At 36.2% G+C, this 5843-nt stretch overlaps 1 non-coding gene across 1 annotated transcript; it reads right to left on the reverse strand.

Moving 5' to 3' along the window:
• Window positions 1-3916: 3916 nt before the first annotated feature.
• Window positions 3917-4022, reverse strand: LOC128294912 (small nucleolar RNA R71). The gene has a single exon (XR_008285219.1). It is a non-coding gene; the product is annotated as a small nucleolar RNA R71 (small nucleolar RNA).
• Between the last annotated feature and the right edge of the window lie 1821 nt (window positions 4023-5843).

A 5843-nucleotide genomic window follows, 5' to 3' on the forward strand; every position in this document is an offset into this window, starting at 1 on the left:
CTCCATTCCTCTAATGGGAGCTAACTCTGAGGACATGATGGTATGGAAATATGAAGGGTCTGGGGAGTATATAGTGAAAAGTGGATATAAAGCTCTTTCTACAGAGTGGTTACAGAAAAACTTTCCTATTATCCCTGATGAAACTTACCAACAGAATTTTTACAAGGCTCTTTGGATTTTGCATATCCCAGAGAAAATTAAAATTCACATATGGAGACTTTTCAATAATTTACTGTCCCATTTCTGTAACTTGGCGAAAAGGTACTTATGTACTGAGATTGTCTGTCCTTTGTGTAAAATTGCTCGGGAAAACTATGATAATTTGTTATGGTCTTATGGCATCCTCCAATCTGTGTGGGACTATTTGCAAATCAAGCTTCTGTCCTTTGAGGAACTGACGTGTTACAAGCTGCACTTCTTCCATTCTTTTATCGCTACAGATGAACAACAAAAAAAAGTTATGGCCATTTCTATTTGGGATCTCTGGTATAGATGAAATAAACTAGTTCATGAAGGCCTTAAGTATTATTTGCAGGAGTTAGTGGGGTTTGTTCATAGATATTACCGAGATCTCAACCTGTCACAGGAGAACATTTGTTCTACCAATAGAACTAAGAGTAAAGAAGCTTGGAAGCCTCTAGATCGTGGGGTTTTTAAACTAAACTTTGATGCAGCTTATCATAATAAGTCAAGAATTGCTACAACGACAGTCCTAGCTAGAGATTCGAAAGCAGAAATTAGAGGGTTAGAAACTTATCTATTCACGGATGTAAATGATTGTTGCGTGGCTGAAGCAAGGGCTTATGAACGGACGCTTCTGTTTGTGGTCGAAGGAGGTTATCGATGCCTGATCGTAGAAGGGGACTCACTAACTGTCATCAAGAACATTAAGAAAAAAGAAAAGGACAAGTCAGTTCTTCGACCAATAACGCAGCAAATTTGTTATCTGGAAAAGTGTTTTGACGAGGTTTCTTTTAATTTTGTACCCAGATCTGTCAATAGAACGGCTCACATGCTGATGGTGGAGGGTCGGAGAAGACAGGCTTATGGTGCTTAGGATGATGGAGTACCTAATTCTGTGATGACGATGGCGACGAAGGACAAATTGGAATGGAACTCTTGATACGTTATCGATGTTGGGTTCTACTGTTTTAGCTTTGATTTTGGTGAAAGTTCACCGCTCCTCCATTTTTGGATTCAAAGCTTTGTTTTCTTCTCCTCCCAAATCTTGATTCTTCAGAAAGAGAAGCTAAACGTCTTGCTGGCTGATAAGATGTTGGTTGCTGTAGGTTCTTTGGCTCAGGTTGCTTTGTTTTGTTGATGGCTTTGTTTTGTTACTTTATTTGGTGTGCTTTTTTTTACAATTGTTTCGTTTATTTTCTGCCGTTTCTTTTACTGTTCAGTGTTTTTTCTTTTCAATTTGCTTGGGCTAAGTGCTTTAATAATATCAGTTAGTGTTTTGAGGCAAAAAAAATATTTAGGTTAATTTTTAAATTTACAATCTTATTATAGATAAATATTGAATGTAGCACTATACTTTGTTTTCATTGATATTTTTCATTATGAGTAAATTTTACAACCAATTTTTATTTTGATTTTTAATTAAATATGTAACATCCTACACCCGGCCTAAAAATTTAGACTGAATCTCGGAGGTTACATTGACCACCGAAGTGATCATAGAAAAATTTTACCAACAAGTTATTTCAAATTCCATTACAAACATATTTAATTCTTTACGGACCAAGTGTATTAAATCCTATCGATTTCAATAAGAAAAATTGTAGTCAAGTTTAATTTATGAACAAAATAAGATTTACAAGAAAAATAAAAAATAGAACTTGTACCCTCGTTTTTATAAAACCTTATAGTTCAAATTCGAATAAAAAATAGAAATTAAAAAGAAGAACTGTTAATTTATTTTGGATCATGACTTTCTGAGACCTCTGCTTATCGAGTCTAGCTTCAGAATTCAAAAAGATACCTGAAATGGAAGCACTAAGAGGGTGAGCTACACGAGCTCAGTGTGAATTCAAACATTACTAAAAACAGAATTACAAAACTCAAACCAACAGCAAAGTAGTCAACTAGATATACACAGAGTCAGAAAGTAAACTTGAATCCGACAACAAAAAATAACAACTCAAGCACACCAAGTAACGTACAAACACACAGTCACAAGTGTTATTCAGTTAGACAGAAAACAGTTAGATAGTCTCACACTCAGAACACTCAAAGAGATGCGTATGAATGCCCTCAGATATTAAAAACCCACACATCCAGCCAAAACACCTTTTCGTCCCTCGATCATACCCCAAAAGAGTTATTTAAGCTCATCCAATTAAACACACCACATAAGACCTCGAAAAGCCTATCCAACCCTACACTCTATGAATGTGGACTAAGCCACTTAGATAATAATACACAGCTAAGCTATCGTATAAGCAGTACAGTACAATGCAAAAGTCCCCTGTACAAGCATGTATTTATTCTTGAGTTATATGATAAATACTTAAGTTGTTCTTAATTATGTGTACTTAATTATTGTGTTAATAAACCTAGGTATTAATTCAAGAAACAATGTGCTTAGAGCAGAGGAGTAAAAGTCCCTGTGGTAAGAGTAGATCTACCATAATTAAGCGGAGTTGCATGCAACCCTAGACATAGGGCGACATAAATCTGCCGGATTAGGGTCAAACCTAATATGGGGAGCCATAGATCGAATTAATGCAACCTAGGGAGTTAATTAATAAAGGAACTTTAATTAACAGCTTAGGCCTAGTTGCTCTTCACCTCGACGGAGGGTTTAGCATAAATTAGGGATCTCTATGGATCAAGTCAAGTGAATAAATCGTCTATCTCAAGAACCAATAACAAGTGAAGTCTAGGTGGATTCTCCCTTGAGTATTGTCCATATCAATCAGCTTTTCCCTAAAAGTCTTCCCAATTCACTCTTTGTGCTTTTTTTAGTTTAGTTTTAGAATTAATTTAAACAACCTTATCTTATTTTTAGGCTAAATAATAGAAAGGAAGTAAGTAATAGTACTTTTGGTTCCCTTGGGTACGATAACTCGTTCTTGCCACTAAGCTATACTACTGTTCGATAGGTGCACTTGCCTTAATGTCGTGATATTAGTTAGTTTTGGTGTGATCAAGTTCTTTATAAATTTTATTACTTTATATCACGTATATCAAGTTTTTGGCGCTGCTGCCGGGGAACTAAAATATTACGAAAGCTCGATTTCTATTACTTTAGACATTACTATATATATATTTGTTTATATTTATTTATTTATTTATTTATTTTTATTTATTTTTATCTTCTTTTCTTTTCATTTATCTAGGTTTTTCTAGTTTATGACTAGAAACAACCCAACAGGACCACTACTTTTTGACGAAGATTTAGAAGCCACAGTTCGCAGAAACCACAAAGAAATTAGACGAAGCCTACATTATTCAGAACATGAGCCAAAACCTACAGAAGCAATGGACGCAAATCAAAACATTCAACCACCTCCAGCATTACCCGCAAGACCAGATGAAGCTCCTCATACTATGTATGATTATGCTAAACCTAGTTTGGTTGGTACTCAAACTAGTATTACTAGACCTGCTATTGCTGCTAATAATTTTGAATTAAAACCTAACACCATTCAGATGATTCAGCAATTTGTGCAGTTTGATGGTTTACAGGATGAAGATCCCAACGCACATTTAGCAAACTTTTTGGAATTGTGCGATATTTTCAAAATTAATGGCGTTTCTGATGATGCCATTCGACTAAGGCTATTTCCATTCTCTTTAAGGAATAAAGCCAAACAGTGGTTAAATTCTTTACCACGAGGATCAATCACTACATGGGAACAGATGTTCGAAAAATTGTTACTTAAATATTTTCCTCCCATTCAAACAGCTAAATTACGAAACGATATTTCGTCCTTTGTGCAGATGGATTTAGAAACACTCTACGATGCCTGGGAGAGATACAAGGATCTTTTGAGAAGATGCCCTCATCACGGACTACCTTTGTGGCTACAAGTTCAAACCTTCCACAACGGTTTGAACCCATCAACTCGACAAATGATTGATCCAGCCGTAGGAAGAACGATTAACAATAAAACACCTGAAGCAGCTTATGAATTTATTGAAGAAATGTCATTGAATAACTATCAGTGGCAAGTCATGAGGACAAAGCCAACAAAAGCTGCAGGAGTTTATAATATTGATGCTGTCACCATGCTTACTAACCAAGTAGAACTTCTAAATAAAAAGTTTGACAATTTTGTTTGTTCTATGCAGGCACAACAGGTGATGCAGTGTGACACGACGCAAGGGAACATGTTCAATCCAGACTATCCATTCTATAGCCATAGCACAGAAACCGAACAAGCCAATTATATGGGTAATGATTTTAGATCTCAAAATAATCCTTATAGTAACACATATAATGCAGGTTGGCGAAATAACCTCAATTTTTCATGGGAAGGACAAGGAAACCAAAGACAACAGCCTCCTCCGGTATTTCAGCAGTCGCCACCACAACAGGAGAAAAAGCCGAATCTCGAAGAGATGTTTACCAAATTCATGGCCATGTCAGAAACCCGTTTTCAGAACACTGAGACAACATTGAAGAACCAACAAGCATCAATTAAAGGGCTTGAGAATCAAATTGGTTAATTAGCCAAGATAATGTCAGAAAGACCACAAGGTGGACTTCCAAGTAACACTGAGACCAATCCAAAAGAGCAAATTCATGCCGTAAGTACAATAGATGAGGAAGCATTAACCAAAGACAACCCAAGGACAAACAAGGAACCTGAGGTGAATACAGGTAGGGTAGAGGCAAGTAAAAACAAGTCAGACATCAAAGAACACAAGCCTCACATCCCATACCCAAACGCACTAAAAAAAGACCGGTCAGACGAACAATTCAGTTAGTTTCTTAAACTCTTAAAGAAATTACACATTAACTTACCATTTCTTGATGCTTTATCGCAGATGCCAAATGTTGTTAAATTCTTGAAACAGCTACTGATAAATAAACGAAAGTTAGACGAATAATCGCATGTTGAACTGAATGCAGTGTGCTCAGCTATCCTTCAAAACAAACTAGCCAACAAACTAAGGGATCCAGGGGGTTTCATTATCCCTTGTTTAATTGGTAGTTTAACCGTTGATAATGCATTAGCTGATTTAGGGGCAAGTATAAATGTCATGCCTTATACAATGTTTAAACGACTAGGTCTTGGGAAGCCCAAGCAAACTAGAATGAGCATACAATTGGCTGATAAAACCCTTAGAGTTCCTAAGGGTATAATTGAAGATGTTTTAGTAAAAGTAGATAAATTTATATTCCCAGTGGATTTTGTTGTCTTAGACATTGATGAGGATAGTAATATACCCTTAATTTTAGGGCGACCTTTTTTAGCGATGGCTAGAACTAAAATTGATTTAGAAATAGGTGAGTTTACACTACGTATAAGTGATGACAAAGTTACTTTACAAGTTCGGAACTCGATTAAGATTACTGATAATAATATAGTTACGAGTCCTTGTAAAAACACTAAACTCACCACCCAACCTTCTGTACAGGATACACCTCACATAAAGGCAACCCAATTACAGACAAGTCCATCCCAAGGAGATGTACCCGAAAAGCGGATGCTTCAGACTGAAGAACTAGATAAGTGGCTGAACTATCACGAAAAGCCCAAAATATGCCACACCAACCTAGAGAGCTTAAACAAGACAACCCTCAGGTAATAACAAATCAACTCAATGTGGGAGATAAGGTAATTTTAAGGGAAGGCGACCCTTGAATCTTGAATTCGAAAGAACACACA

Source organism: Gossypium arboreum, chromosome 6, assembly GCF_025698485.1.
Source record: "Gossypium arboreum isolate Shixiya-1 chromosome 6, ASM2569848v2, whole genome shotgun sequence".
NCBI classification, from domain to species: domain Eukaryota; kingdom Viridiplantae; phylum Streptophyta; class Magnoliopsida; order Malvales; family Malvaceae; genus Gossypium; species Gossypium arboreum.